General features: G+C 36.9%; 1 protein-coding gene across 2 annotated transcripts in view; it reads right to left on the reverse strand.

Moving 5' to 3' along the window:
* The window catches only part of jupa (junction plakoglobin a), a 36,194-nt gene extending 27,613 nt beyond the window's left edge, over positions 1-8,581 (reverse strand). For both annotated transcript variants that reach the window (XM_056252734.1, XM_056252733.1), the window contains exon 1: positions 8,426-8,581. The gene's annotated coding sequence lies outside the window, so the exon portion shown is untranslated. The remainder of the gene's footprint in view (positions 1-8,425) is intronic.
* Between the last annotated feature and the right edge of the window lie 8,639 nt (positions 8,582-17,220).

The raw sequence follows: 17,220 nt of genomic DNA on the forward strand, positions 1-17,220 counted from the left end.
GCACATCCAATTATACAGTTTTCATAGGAGGTCAAATGAACACAGCAAATTATAATGTACATTTCTGACTACCGCTGCCATACCCCCAGAATACTAGATAGCTATTAGAGAAGACTATCATAAGGCCTACTATGAAAAAGACTTTGAAATCAAAATGTTTTTGTCCAATGTCAGAAGTTCTTTCATCCTACAGCACAATAAGATATCGCTAATGCAACGTACCACAAAATAAATGGCTTTTAAATTTCATATCACATTATATTACTGACACTAAAACTGGTCAAATTAAACATTTCCGGTTCTTTGTTTTCAGTTAGCCTTTAGTTAACTTATCAAGCTAACTCATCTTCGCTTACTAGCTTTGCATAGAGCTAACTTGTGTATTTCTTAAAGGGATTGTTCACCCAAAAATGACAGTTTTGCCATCACTTACTAACCCTCAAGTTATTCCAAACCTGTATGAGTTTCTTTCTTCTGTTGAACACAAAGGAACATATTTTAAAGAATGTTTGTAAGCAATTGACTTGTTGAAAAAAAAAAAACTATGGAAGGCAAAGGCTACGTCAACTGTCTGGTTACCAACATTCTTCAAAATAGATCTTTTGTGTTCAACAGAAGAAAGAAACTCATACAGATTTGTAACATGAGGGTGAGTAAAATGAAAAGGTGAACTATCCCTTTGACCAGAAATGTGTGTTGTGCTATCTATAGTACCACAGTAAATTATTTTCGTTCAACCTAACAAATATTAATTTTGCTCTTAGTGTGAATAATATTGCATATGGAAATTCATCTCACTTTTTGTTTCGCTCTAGACCTTTGGATGTCTACAGTGATACAGTGGACCCCTGCAGAAAATGTTATTAAAATTGCCTCTGCGCCCAACTTTGTATTTTTCTCCGCCATTGACAAGATTTTCCATCATTTGTGACACAACGCTTCCCTGCAATTGACTTTGGCACTGAGGCACAAATTAGGCACTGCTACTCATCTTTTGAAAGAGTACAGCATCTTCGGATCTAAAAACAAGCGAAGAAAAATATCTGCGTATTCCAGGGGAGGATAAAAGATTGCTTATGAACAATTAAGCTATCTGATCTTCAAACATAAAACAGCATATAAATCAAAACTGCCTAATGTTACAAAATCAAATGAAATGTCGAACCCACAAATTGGTATACGACTGTGCAAGCTTTGGGGGTGTTGATGGACTCAGTCTAGGTTTTGATCATCATTCTGAATCCAATCCGGATGATGTCTTTGACAAAAACACAAATTTTCTCAGCTTTTTGTTCAAAATTGTTTTTAAAAGTGTTAATGGGATAATGTGTACTTTATGTATTTTATTATTTAAAATCAATATTTTTATTCATAAATATGTCCTCAATGGTGTACAAATACCTCTGCCAATTATCTGACTTATCCTCGTAAACAAAGAATTTATTATCTTTATATACATGGGACGGGAAGGTCCACGGAGGCTTCCATGTAGTTCCGCCATCTTGAAAAACTATAATAGCAGAAAGGGACAAAAAGTACTAGGCCAACGCGTTTCCACAACGCGCATTTGAAAATGCGAGGCGCTGGAGAGCACAATTCGTTTGAATGCAAAATACATTTTCACCGCTAGATGGGAGAAATTCTTACACATTGTCCCTTTAAGAAAAGAATGAATGAAGCTAGCTGGCTGGCAACTTTTTAAGAAAACACGGGAAAAGTGTTAAATATTCAATATGCAAAAGTTCACTAGTATGGTACAATCACTTGCTTTAATGAACTTGTTCTTCTTGTGGCCAAACAAAAAAAAACAATTCTGCTCATGTTGCACAGCATTGTTACTGCAAAGTAGAATGCCCATTTTGGAAAGTAATTATGAGATAAATACATTATCACAATTAATACGCAACAGTAGGTAAACTCCTCTGGAACCAGTTGATGTGGAACACCAGTGAGGTATCCAGGCGTGTACAAACAGGCTGCGTTATTTCAGCCTCAAGCTAAACCATTAGCACTATTAAATGACATGCATGTCTAGAAAAAAAAAGATTGTTTACGATTGATAACATACAGATATGAGAAATGTTCAAAACAGCACATTTTCAAAGCGACTTGTCAATTAATTGGTCTTAAGGACCAAAAGCATTTTAGGGGGTGTCACATAAACGTTCTTGCAATGAAAATGTACACAGAGTGTAAAGGAATAAAAACTAAATGAAATGATGATCTTGATACATGGTTTTTAAAAGGTGTTCACACAAAGTACGATAACTATAACAACAACTATTTCAGCATCCACACACCATAGCAAAATAATGTACAAAGCAAAAAAAAAAAATTTTTGTCAGCTGCCCCTTTAAATGCTTAAGCTCTTTCAAGTCGGGTGGATTCTGATTGGCTGTCAATGATTTTATTGTTCGCCTGCTAGAAAAAAAAAGCTCTGAAAGTGATTCCAACTAAAATTGTTCCTCTATGTCGTTGTTATAATAGCTGTGGACTTCCCTATTTTCATAGAATTAGGATGATTATTAAAACTTTATAGTTATCGTCTGTGGTGTGAATGGGCTTTAAAAGTTGTTTATAAAAGACAATATTTTAAGATGACTTGTCAAGTTAAAAATTAAGACTATTTCCATACGCAGTCTAGCAGGTAAAGCACACGGTTAGCATGCTAATCAAAGTATTGTGGCTCAAGTTTTCAAAGCTAAAACTGTATTAAAGAACTACTAGATAAACGTTTGTTGGATGTAATCCATCTGTAATGCATAAATGTTTCGAGCATTTAAACAGTCCAGTTTTAGCTAAGATAATCTGTGAATCAGTGTTACTGACACAATGCTGCACATGATCCATACTAAACTTACATGCTTTAAAAGCTAAATGATGGGCATTTGGTCACGGGTGTTACTTGCAGTAAGTGCTTAGATTAACACAGACAGGATGAGACAGGGCATTAGCAAACCCTGTATGTCTGCTCGCTACATCCTTGTGTCTCCATTCAGTTCGATGCGATAGATTGAAAGATATGCGATAGGACAGACTCTGAACAGTGGGCAAGTCCAGTTTCCAGTATCATGTAAATATTCAGACGTCGTCAACTATCCCATAATCCCTCTTCTGTTTTAGCCCAGTTGAGATGAAAGAGGTCATTCCATCTGAATGGAGCACTTGACTGAATGTGGGCAGCTGTGTGACTGCCTGTGGCTTGATGGACTATCACTAACAATTCATGTTATTGTCAGACGTTTCTCGTCTGAGTCATTAGCTAAGGCACTTAACGGTAAGTGGCGCGTTATCTGAGACAGAGTCAGAGTTTCTGACATTTTACCAGCATTCTAAAGAATAAGTTTCAACATTCGCCCCTCCTGGTTTTTGAAACGCATCATTTCAAATAGAAGGAAGCAAGTTCATCATGTTGTCTGTGGTTCTCATAAAGCACATTGAGCCATTTCTTCCACAGAAAGGAAGCACGCTGCTTCAGCTTGAGTTTGTAGAGCACAACTGAGCCAATGTGACAGTTGTTTAATATTTCATCGGTCTGAGATGTCCTGAGGGAAACCTGGCTGGTACTGGATAGATCTGAAAAGATTTGAAAGAATACTACACTATTCTAGAGCACGTTTAACCCAGGAAGACAAGCTGGTTAATGTTTGACAGGAGTAGAGACTGAATTAGGATACTGCTTTATGAAGAGTCGGAGTATAGCTTGACTTGCACTAGACAAGAAACAGAAACTAGATGTACAGTATAGAGCTGCAAGATATATATCGGTACTATTTGGTTATAGCTGAAAAGAAAGATTTTGTAAATTTCTCTCTAAATTATCCAAATCAGGTTACACTTTAGTTTAAGGTGACGTAGTTACATTTTACTAACTCAAATAAGTACTGAGTAATATTAATTAAATTACTATAGAGTTATGGTCAGGGTTTGGTTTAGGGTTAGTATAGTAACTTATGCATAGTTTACAGTGTTTATTACTAGTAAGTACACCTTAAAATAAATTGTTACCCAATTTAATAACACTGAAAATGTTAGGCTATATATTTAATAAATCTCAAAATGAGTACCGGTATCTATTTTTCATACTGTACATTATAAGATGCAAATTAACTTGTAGCATTTGATTGATTAAGATTGATTATAGTTTAAAGCATTTATCTGCAATTTATTTAGACAAGACTAAATAAATTCATGTTAGCCATTTATTACTGGCATAAATTAAACTAAAACGTACAGTACATTGATGTTATCTTCTAAACTGTACAAAGATGAACAAACATGTGGTTTTGGCCTTGAAAACGTGGTAGTAGCTTTCATACAGGCTGTTTCAACTCATAGGGGTCAACTGAGAACAAATACACTATTACAAAGGACAATGGGTATGTTCTTCGCTACTGAGTAGAATAAAATGGAGGCCTCTTTAGAATGATTATTTATTACCCTGAGATTGTGTCACTAGTGTGCGAAAATTCCCTGAACAGCCCCTTTCTCCTCTCCCTGGTTACTCTACACCTCCCTAGCCCTGAATTAAGGAGTGGAGATGTTCTGTCTTGATGATACATGCCCGGAACCTCCTACAAGTTTTGACTCATGTTAAGAGAAGCTGCTTCTTCACAGGAAAAGTGGTTTTGATGCAGAAACGTACAACACATAATTATTTTTTGACTTCACACCAAGAATATCACACGAATGCTTGTTAAACTGATCAAATCACACTTAATTTGGGGTTTGCATCTTCCTCTACTCGCTACTATCACAGAAACAATTATTCATGTTATGCAGTGTTAAACTCACTTTTCTCACTCTGTCTGTCAGGATATGACGGTCTGAGGTTAGTTTTATATTGAGTGGAATTTGACTCCCCAAATTCCACTCAATGAAAAAAACAAGGGGGAGGGGGCAAGAGGGCCTACTATGTTCCTTTGTGACTGCTCAGTGTTAATTCAGTATGTCTGTGCTGTGCTGGTCTTGAGAGTGTTTACTGACATCTGAGGAGAGCTTTGTTAATATTTCATGAGAGCTGAGCTGACCGCACCAAGTACGGAAAAGATATCAGTGTGCAAAAAGATAGACAGGTAATTAAATGTGAATCACACTTATGTTATACCGATGCTAACACATCGTTTCAGTCTGAGTATTAATTAAAGCCCGTTCACAACAAGAATTATAACTATGAAAATAACTATAAAATGAAATACTGTAGATGTCTGATAGGTCCTTTACATTCAATCTTCAATCACATCATTTACTTTTATGGCACAAGCTGATTGGCCTCTGCTGATTCTGCAGCCAAATGCCACTATTTAAATGCTTGCTCAACATTTAAAGAGTAAAATTCAGTGTTCACTGCAATCTGGCTATCAGAGTTCATCTGAACCCTCTACCTCTCCCAGCTCCACCTGTCTAGATCTGCTACGGGATTTATACATGCCTATTCATGCAGCAGCATATCTTACACACTCACAGCAACGTGTCTGTGAATCTATTGGCAGTATAGCAAATCTATACTTGCTTTGCAGCAGCTAGTTGGCCAAGACCAAATACATTAACATTGTCACATCCATTAACATGCTAAAATTATTCTGACAGTTCTGTAGTAGTTCATGATTGAACTACATTAACATCCACACCAGTGGACAATCATGTTTATTATAAGTGTGGGCTGCAATTATGTTGCCTGCTGTTTTAAATTCCCATTTTAAATTTGAAATGTGATTCCAATGATGTTCCTCCATGTTGTTGTCATTATAGTTGTGGTGTGGACTTCCCTATTCTCATAGAATCAGAACCATATAGTTATCGTTAACATCCTTGTTGTAAACAGGCCTTTACAAAGAGTTTCAGGTTTATAAAACAATTAACCTAGAAAAGTCCTAAAGAGCAATTGGCTTGGCCATGTACAGATTATGAAGCTATCAGACAATCTTATCCATCTCAGCCAGCTGGCCATTCACCAAAGATTTCATATAGCTAGGATCTCACTCCACGTTCATTAAAGATACATGGCACATTAGGGATTATAGATATGGAGAGAGTGTGTAAAGGAACACTCTGTGCCGCATATGCTGGGACTAAAGCCATAAAATGCAGCAGACATGAATTATACAGAACGGTAGAGAGGTAGAAAGAGAGAAGTAAAGATAAAGATGCTAATTGATCTAACAAAACTGTAAAATACAAGCAAAGGGATATCCTAAGCGAATGGTGCTTATGGGTAATCTCCTTTGCCCCCTCTGAAAGTGTATTTATGAAGAGGGGATCACGCTGCCCCTTGCTGTCCTAATGTAGGACAATATCAGGGATTTGTGCCTGTAGGGGGATTAACGGCTATGTGTGAGCCCAAATGCTGTAAATCTCATCCTAAAACCAATGCCAGTCAGTCGGTATAGCAACCAGCTGGCCCCTGACTGCACTACTACTGTGCACAACTCAGGAACTCCCACAAAGAGCAAATGCCACATCCTGTCTGTGTTAATATCTTCTACAACTGACCCATATAAATATATAAATAGACTGTCGTATGGTCTTTCATCTGTCCATATTTATTTCACATTTTGTGAAAAAAAAAAATATATATATATATATCCTTGTCTCGCAATCATTCTCCTTCTGTGTCCCAGTAGGGCATGTTGATGCCATCCAAAATCCAACTGGATTCCAATTTGGCCCAACACTGGACTCTGTAATGCTGGCTAAATCCATGTCATTAAGTTTTGCGGAATTTAGTTGCTTCTTTAAGAGATTACCACTCAGAGGACATGGCTTCTTGCTTCCTTGCTAACCAGACAAACAGGAAAGGGTGTATCATAAGGAACGTTATTCCCTCCGAGGCAGATTATACACAAATTATTTCTTTTACATGTAGTAAACACTCATAACAACCTAAGTGGAAACTTAATTATGAGAAAACTTTGATTGTATCGTATTTCTTCAGATTGAACGAACTAGGTAAGTCAGCTTTTCAGCTGTGCTCACAGTTGGGAAGTAAATAAAACATGGTGTACAGCCCCACCCAGACACATGAACTAACATAAGACCCAGAGTAACAATGTAAAACAAAGAGGCATAAATAACTTATGAAATAGACCTGTTATATTAACTTGTTTTTCTTTTATTTCACCATACCAGGGTCTATAACACAGTTTGGTTTAAATGTATGACCTGCAAGGTGTTACAGGTGTGGCAAACAGACCAGCATTCAAACCATGCTGGTTTGGTCAAAACCAGTGGTTATATATATGTCAACAGTACACATCAACATCAGCTGTTTCCAAACAAAAGCTATACATTGTATAACCTCACAAAATATAATCAAATACAAAATGCTGAGTGTCTTAAAGGGATAGTTCTCCCAAAAAAACATCTCTCATAATGTATTAAAAAGTCGAAGAAAAAAAATATTTCGTACACAACATTTTCTACAATGTTTCAGTAAACAAAAAAGTTATAGGCCTACTACAAATTTAAACTCTAAAAGCTCGCGAAAAGAAATAGTCTTTGCATGAGAAGGAAACCATAGCAACAGCTGCTCTATTCCTGTTTGTATCGGACAGTACATCAATAAACGTAAGTATTCTCATTATTTCAAGTTAACATACATTTACAAATAAAAAAAAGGTATTTTTTATTTTATGTTTTTAAATGTCTTTAGAATAGATGACGCTTGGCTAACTTGCGCTAGAGGCGCCAAAAGACATGTTGTGTTGCGCAAGAAGCGAGAAGAGAAATTACTTGGGGGAAATTATTTTGAAAAGTTGACCTTTCACTGCTGACAGCCTCAGTCGCTAACTACTTTTTATTGCACTTTAAAATGAAAGGTAACAGATCTCCCTTTGTATCCTCAGAATAACAAAACTCCTACAGGTTTGGAAGGGGGGGGGGGTATAGTTCACCATTAGATGAACTATACCTTAAAATCTATCGTACAGCACTTAAAATTTTGATTTATTGTTAATTTGTAAGACTGAGTAGGCCTATCATTAGGCTATTACGTATGTTTAATGTCAACAGTTGACATTGCGAAAGTATGGGGGGTTGCTTGTGTTTCTTTGTTGGGAACAAACACACCCGCCTAAGTTATAGGCTATACAGCTGAATGTTTATATAAACTATGCGGTGTACGATTAAATAGCGAGTATTTAGGGACATGCACTAAAAGTTTGGATCAGCTGTAACCAGACACACGGAAGTAGAAGCGAATATCGCACAGGTAGGTAAACCAACACCGACAACCCAGATCGCCACAATAAGCCACTTTCCCAAAAGAGCTAACTTATCCACGAATTAATGGCTGCTTAATAGGATCGATGTTATAGACTGGATTAAAAACAGATAAAGTTGAACTATAACAACAACGGCACAAAATCACAATAAAACAAGCTTCTTCTCACTAAATATACGATTATAAAATCCGATTTTAGTTTACCTTTAAACGCTCGTCTCCGAACACTGCTGCTGACAACGATCCAAGAGTCTATTAGTTTTCCCCACTGACCGCACAGAGTTCCAGGGAGTGCGACACTTTCTCTTGCATTCAGATGAGGCTGAACAATGTGCGTTGGGGAGAGAGGGCAAAGTCTCCTCCAGAGCTCCGCCCCCGATACTATGCGAGCCCCGCACCACACCCAAACCCACACCTCCGCACTCTTACCAACACTCACGGGACACTTTCACTGAAAATCTGATTGTTTTAGTCGCTCATCATTGGAATATAATTAAAGTGCATCACATATGAGGTTTAAAACATGCATAATATATAAACTTTAAAGTATTTGATTGGTTTCGGTACAATTTTTTTATAGGCTACATAAAATATTTTTAAAGCATCAGGAGGCTCAGTAAAAGCATGGGAAAGGATGTCTGTAATGGCAATAAAGATGATTAATTGCAATATAGGCTACAATAAAAGTATACGGTAATACAATTTTACTGTGTTTGGTACCTATAGGTCTATATAGGCTACTGTATTTTATATATATGGTAAATGGTTTTGTCAAAACCAGTTTACCATATATATATATATATATATATATATATATATATTGTGATTGAAGCAATGGCTGGAAGGCGTATTTGTCTCTGTCGTTTCTGGTCTGTGATCATTGATAAGTATTTGTTTCTGCTTTCATAATCTGTCATAAACTTTTGTGCTTCTCAAAAGCAGTGAGATCTTCTACCTGTAGGGCATATTCCCATGCACATCAGCGACTGCGGCCGCACCTCGACATTACGACATTCAGGGTGCTGCGTTATGACTCATGTTATTCTCAGACAATGCAATATGATGACCTGCTGTCTAATCACCTCTTAAACTACACTCTTGTCCAATTCATTTAAAGAGCTTTTGTTCTACACTTCTCAGGCTTCAACCAATTTTATAGGTTACAGTCCCCAAAAGTTAAATCTACACTTTTTAGTAATATTAATTATAAAAAAAAAAAAAAAATCTCCATTTTGTTTGTTTATTATCTACTTGTCAGAGTTAGGAATCAACAATATTGTATGCCCCCATAAAAGATCTCTTGAAAGACCAAAAAGTCTTGAATTAACAGATTTCACATATTTGTATTTTTGGAATATATAGAGACAATGAGCGCTCGTGCAGTTCTAAATAACTAACTCAACAAATCTGTCACGCTTCAAAAACAAACTCTGGTGTTGGCTTTGAAGACTGATGCATTTGGCAATGATTGAATTGCTGTGGAGTGAGTGATTCAAATTACTGTTTACCAATGTGCAAAACATAGTTTAGAGGAAAAGGAGGGGGAGTGAAATGCAAGAAAGGGGTGGAGGAGGGAGAGGGGTGTGGCTGGGACACTCCTTTGTGCTTAAATCATGACAGCTGTAACAATAGAAGTCAAAATCAATTGGTCAAAAAATTAGGAAGTTTAGCAAAGAATAAAAGTACATGTTGGATTAATGTAAACTGCTTTGGATTTGAAAACTACTTCTGCTTTTTGACACATAACCAGGAACAGACGTGCGAACAAAGAGCTCAAAGGGCTGCTTTCATTACTACTGATCAATACTACTGATCTATTCATGATGATTCTGAACTGGACAGTGCCAAATGGATATTTAAAAACAATGATCTTAGAACCGAGTGAAGAAGTCAAGTCAAGTCCCCTTTGTTTAAATATACAGATTGTTTCAAAGCATCTTTACAGGGATAAACAGGAAAATAATGATTCAATAAACGCACCTTTGGTGCTCCGGCGCTAATGATTCAAACAGAGTCAAATTCTGCTATTAAGCAGCTCTAAAAATACTATTTGTCATTGTTCATTGTTCAGCTGAGGTCAGTTCAGTGTTGATTCAGTTCGGTTCAATAACAAACATCATCAAATATGAAACGAGTTCAAATCCTTTATAAAGCAGCTCTGTAGAAAACAGCACTGTCAGAGAAAAGGTATGCGCTGTCACTGGGGCAGTACAAAAACAAAAAGGTACTAATATGTACTTTTAAAGTATACTAATATGTACCTTTAAGTACTAATATATGCACACACACACACACACACACACACACACACTTATAATCTCTCTGGTTTGTGGCTAGTAGTGTTGTTTTTCATTGTTTTTTGTAATTTTTTTAATAGTGTTTTTTTAATAAGTATATAGTTTTATTAATTTTTATAAAATTTAATTGATTTAATTTAATTTTTATTTTTGTTATTTATGTAAATCAAGTTTTAAAAAATGTAATGGTTTTAGTTACAGTTTTAGTTTTATTTAATTATAATATCCCTGGATTGTGGTCAATATTTCAGAAAAGCCTTATAGTCTGAATGGAGGTCAGAGGTCAGCATTCCCAAGCTGCCTTTCATGCTTAGCTCAGGAAGCCAAAATAGCTCAACATGTGCAGCAGACACACACATGTTTCCGCATCCACTGCTCCACTGAATTCAGCTCGATACTCTCTAGAGAGGATCACTGAGAAAGACATTGTATAATAAACAGCCTCATTGTTTTAAAGAGAAAGAAGCCATATGGACATGATGCTTGGAGGATCACGTTCATCCAAACCAGTGTATTTAACACGAATGAAAGCAAGCAGTATTGTAAAGGCTATCTTTGTTAAATGATTAAGCGGTGAAGGTTTGTTTTGCAGGGGACTTCTAATTTTTATAGATCAGTTAATGCAGATGCTAAGTAACACAATTTATAAAGTTTTATTACTATATAATTATAATTATGTTATAACTATATGTTTCATTACTACATTTCAAATTACCATTCAATTGTGACTATACAAGGAATAAAATATTTATATGTCAGGACTGAGCTTGAGGGTTAATCCAAAAACACTTTATTGGTCACACAGCGGATGCAGAAACAAACAGATATATACTGGTTATGATGCATGATAATAATGGAAGTCCTTCTCTTACAGAGAGCAAACCGCGAAACACGAGGGAGAAGCACAGGTAAGTTTGCTGCAATTCTCAGGTACGGAAGATCAGGAGATGGCAGTAATGGGTCTATTTTCTTGTTCAAGGCTAGACAGACTGAACTGAGGTGTGTGTTTATCAGATAGTGAGGTGTGTGCAGTGATATAGGAGTCGGTGATCTGAACTCATTGAGTGGTGATCATTGAGTGGTGCTGAGAGACAACATACAACTCAGTAAGTCAGTAAGACTGCTTTTAAAAGAAAGATGCTCACCAAGGGTAAAAATACAATAAATATTGTGAAATATAATTAAATATTTGTATCGTTAATATATTTTAACTGTAGTCTTTAGTGACATGCATGATCATTTAGAATGTATTTAAAAACTGTGATACAATGACCTGAAATGCAATTTTAATTCAATAAAATGAATAATATTTTTGAAGCCCAAACAGCAACGAATACACGAACTGATAAAATGTATAGGCCTACTTTAAATGTAGGCATATAGTAAGCTTTGGATAAAACAGTCTGACAAATGCATAGATTTATTCCATAGTATAGGGTGAATTCAGGTGGGAGACCGGGGAGTGTCGGCTTGACAAGTCAGAAAAGAGCTGTGGTGATGTCATCAATATCATACACTCACATCTCCTTTTTGAGGTCACAGAAGAAGTGGCATGTGATGTGACAGTGAGCAACGTTTTGTTTATGAAAACCCCCCTGATTTTGAGGAAAGTACATTTTTTATGAAGATTTTTTTTTTCAACCTAGCAATCATTGTATTGTAGATACAATTATTTGACTTACATAACCCAAAGTAGCCTAACCGTTTCTCTAGTTTAATTTGATGCATTGCATTCATGCTAACTCCAAACCCACATGCTAAAACAGTTAGATGTTATGGCTGTTTGGGGTGGGGATAGTTGTGTAACAGTTCATTAAAAATATTTCAACCAACCCCTTATGATGATTCCGATGAGTCCATCAATCGCATCCTCCTTTGAAGTCACATGAGTTTTTGTTGTTATGCATTGAGGGATTTATGTGTTTTCATCTTTATGCGCATGACTTCTTACCGGATTTTTTTTTTTTTTACTCTTTAACGCAGAAACCCACATAAAATTTCAATCCACTTAAATGGATCTCCTGATAGATCTGAGACACTGTTTTTAGATGAACAGCTGAGCATTCCTCAGTGATGGAGCGACCTCTGATGGAGCACGAGCACAGCGTGCGTTCACAGATCTGCCCACTGGCTCCTGACAGCCCGAGGCGCTTCCGACAAACTTCACTCCGGGCCAAAGACATGAGCGATTCATGGACAAAGGAGGACAAACAAGATAAAGTAAGTTTCACATAATTGTAAATAAACTGTCAACAGAATGAACTACTTGGCAGCTGATTCGTGAAACGAATAAGTTGGACAGAGAAGAGACTGTTCTCGTTGTTGGGCAGGGAGGAACTTTTCATCTCTACTCATGCATTTGATTACAAACATCTAGTTCACTTGAATGTGATGTTTGTTGTAACGGTTAGGAGGAGGATTCAACGCGCCTTTGCTGTTTAATGCAGTCTATGTGATTTCCCCCACACTTTTTTTATTAAACTTTTTTATATCCGTCTTCTGCACTTCCTCATTACCATTTTTAAGTTATGGACAAGAAAAAGTTGCAGTGTTTTCTGTGTCCACGCTGCGCTTTTTAATGGAGTAAACTTGTGGACACATAGGGCATTTCTTACTGGTGCCATCCGCAATGGCAGCTTGCAGTTGAATATGTGCCTGTGTCCAGACTCCACGTTCCCTACGGTGGCGCTGAGCCCTTTCAAAAATACAGATAAAAGTGTTGCTTACAGTGACGTCATTTTACTAAAATAATAAACTATAGCCTACTCAAGAGTATTGTAGTTACGTATTGTTTAGCGAGCAAACATAGACGTGCCCATTAAGTTTGTTTCTTGGCTATGCGACGGTTAAGGGAAGGTTCAATTTGATCGTTTTGCAAACATTATTGAAACGTTACCTTTGAGTGTTCTCTGAACATTCTGAAACAAGTAACTTAACATTTAAGTATGTTAGATGGACATCCCAGTAAACCGTTTTGGGAAAAAAATGTTCCATGAATGATGTAGGCTATAAATAATGTTTAATAATAAAGACCAGACCAGATAACTTTGAAAGACCGTTACTGGAAGAATAATTTGTTGCCAGAACGTTGTTTGGGAAGACATTAAAGGACAGTGTATTTGCTCTGTGAAGCTCCTTATTCATCAACTGGAATAAAACAATAAGTGGACATTATGAACATGAATGTGGGTGGAATATTTTCACCTGACATATATTTCTAGGCTAATGTTTTTTTTTTTTTATATTCCTTTTCACAGCATGCTTTGTTTGAAATGGACTTTACCCTGAGTTTAGGACCGACTTCTGGGGATTTTCCCATTGAAAATAAACACACAGCAACCGATAGATGTAGACACACCCGAACAGATTAATTGACTGAGTTTACATACACATATTCTTATTATGTTTGATACTGTAAAATGCCTTATGGTCAAAAGCCAAAATTCCAGTTTCTGGAAATCTGACACAATCTGAAATCTGTCATAATCAAACACTTTATTCAGAATATTTATTTATTTATTTATTTAAAAGGGACAATGCATATGAATGAACATAGTTTTTCAGCAATGTACATATGCCAAAATTAGCCCCCAGGCTATTTTACATTTGTAGTCCCAAGTCAACTCTTTTATCTATGAAAATGTTCACACGTACAAATTAAAGTATTATAAATATAAAAATAGTCTCACAACATACATTTTGAATGAGAATTAAGTTGATTAAATCACTGTGCATAATTTGTTAATTAGTTATTATTGCAACTTAAAGCTGCACTCCGTAGGTTTTCCCCTTTGTCACCATCTCTGTTCGAAATCTGCAATTGCAGTTATTCGCAGAATTATCAAGTTTACGTGGGTTGTGCCTCGGCACGGCACAGCGCGGATGAATCCAATGTTTTGAGGAGAATGTGTGGCTGTCAGTCACCGCACCGGTGTGGATAGAAAAGGCTATAAATCTCCACCTCCAATATCCTCACACGCAATATAGCCTATGCTAGCCGAGACTCCTTCTTTATGTGTACAGATGTGACGTAATGATGCAAAGACATGCTTGAATCTCCCGCAGAAATCCACCAGTACCACTGGAATTAAAAACATTATTACAAGCTTACCGTTCTGAATCTAGCTATGGCAAGCAGATCGTTTTGAACACTGGCTGGTTATGTACTTGCTCAAACATTTATTTTGGATGATTTTTAACCCAAAAAAGTTACGGAATGCAGCTTTAACTGGAATATAGTTTTAACCAGAATATGGACTTTAATTGGAAAATGTGCTTGTAAACATGGCCATTGTTCTCAATGGCCCCTGAATGGATTCATTTAAATACAGCATGAGATTTATCATCAGCTCTCCAAGTCTGTCCGCACCTGTTCTCTGATTTGCTGAGTGTGGTCAGTCCTGCTCAGCTAAATAAAGCCTTTGCCATCAAATGCAAAACAGAGAACTCTGTAGTTTGTGCTCATGCTCCTATTGTTGTGGAAGAGAAGGAACAGGGACATAGAGACATAGAGTTTCCAGGATGATGTTAAAATAAGTGGTGACTCAGAGGGTAGAGTCTGATTCTGGACTCATGGAAAACATTATATTGAGGAGACATATTTCCATGTTCCTGTTTTGAATAGCAGTTGTTATTTTGAAACATATTATCCTGTGCTGTCATTATATCATGTGAACAATACAAAATGTTTCAAAATATTTGTTATTAACTTATTTTATCAGAGGTTAACAATGGCCTTGAACATTTTTTATCGCTTCTGTCTGTGTTTCAGTCAGCTGTTGTTGCGAACACTTTAGTTATGAATTAAACAATTTATGAATGCAATTTGTAATAGATTTCATGAACATGATGGTAGTGTGGTAGATTTAACTACCGTAATTCCTCAAATAAAAGCTGGGGCCTTTATTTACCTAAACTGCAGAAAGTAACCGGCTTTTATTTGAAGCAGGCTTTTATTAGAGGCAGGCCTTTATTTCTAATTCCATCTTTTTGATAAATAATAGGATTGGGCCGATAGACGATGCAGTCTTTCGCGATGGCTGACAGACATCACACTATGTTGAGACGGCATCGCGATCGTTATAAATGATCTTTAATGTTATAAATGATCTTGATCTGTAACGTGAGATGTTTGTTTGGGCGCAGTTCAGAGATTCCTGTCTGTTGGATTTATTACAGCACGTGATTTCATCCGTTTCTCCCGAAATACATGAAAGTAAGTGGCCGGTGAACTGGGAGAAGAACAGAGTCAACTTTATAGTTACTTACACGGTGTATCTGAAATGAATAAAACACCTCTGCAAATATATTTGAATGAAATGTTATTGCTGCTTCCATAGACACCATTGTATATTTTACAAACTATAAATGTATTGTTTTTCTAATTATATGTATTTAAATGTCCGAAACCTAAAATAAACATGATGTGGTTAAAAACACTGAATAGCTGTGATAATACGGTATGACAAGCGCTGAAAGTCTTTAGCTCAGCGCCAGCCATAGCACGAAAGCACAGTTTGAATCTGGCAGTGATGTCGCGTCACTGTACATTCGCTCCTCAGTGGTCAGCTGCTGCAGAGTGGGCCGACATCGATGATGAGATGTAGAGGAAAATATCTTGTGGAAAATTAGTATGTTTATGTTATGTCATTATATGAAAGGCTCAAGAGATTACCTATCATCAACACTAAATTTCCCCCGGCCTTAATTTGAGACCGGCCTTTATTTGTATGTGTTGACCCCGCCCCCGGCCACTATCAGAGGCCCGGCTTTTAATTGACTCCCGGTTTTTATTTGAGGAATTACGGTATTGGTATTTCTGGTTCTTAGACATTTAAAAAAAAAAAAAAAAATCAAAACTTGAAGTTCGCCCAACATGCATTAAATTCTGTCATCACAAACAAACAAACACACACACACACACACACACACACACACACACACACACACACACACACACACACACACACACACACACACACACACAGTAAATATATATATATATATATATACTCACCTAAAGGATTATTAGGAACACCTGTTCAATTTCTCATTAATGCAATTATCTAATCAACCAATCACATGGCAGTTGCTTCAATGCATTTAGGGGTGTGGTCCTGGTCAAGACAATCACCTGAACTCCAAACTGAATGTCAGAATGGGAAAGAAAGGTGATTTAAGCAATTTTGAGCGTGGCATGGTTGTTGGTGCCAGACGGGCCGGTCTGAGTATTTCACAATCTGCTCAGTTACTGGGATTTTCACGCACAACCATTTCTCGGGTTTACAAAGAATGGTGTGAAAAGGGAAAAACATCCAGTATGCGGCAGTTGTGGGCGAAAATGTCTTGTTGATGCTAGAGGTCAGAGGAGAATGGGCCGACCGATTCAAGCTGATAGAAGAGCAACTTTGACTGTCTGAAATAACCACTCGTTACAACTGAGGTATGCAGCAAAGCATTTGTGAAGCCACAACACGCACAACCTTGAGGCGGATGGCTACAACAGCAGAAGACCCCATTGGGTACCACTCATCTCCACTACAAATAGGAAAAAGAGGCTACAATTTGCAAGAGCTCACCAACATTGGACAGTTGAAGACTGGAAAAATGTTGCCTGGTCTGATGAGTCTTGATTTCTGTTGAGAAATTCAGATGGTAGAGTCAGAAATTGGCGTAAACAGAATGAGAACATGGATCCATCAT

This window comes from Rhinichthys klamathensis, unplaced genomic scaffold, assembly GCF_029890125.1.
Source record: "Rhinichthys klamathensis goyatoka isolate OS25496 unplaced genomic scaffold, OSU_Roscu_1.1 h1tg000098l_1, whole genome shotgun sequence".
Lineage (NCBI taxonomy): Eukaryota > Metazoa > Chordata > Actinopteri > Cypriniformes > Leuciscidae > Rhinichthys > Rhinichthys klamathensis.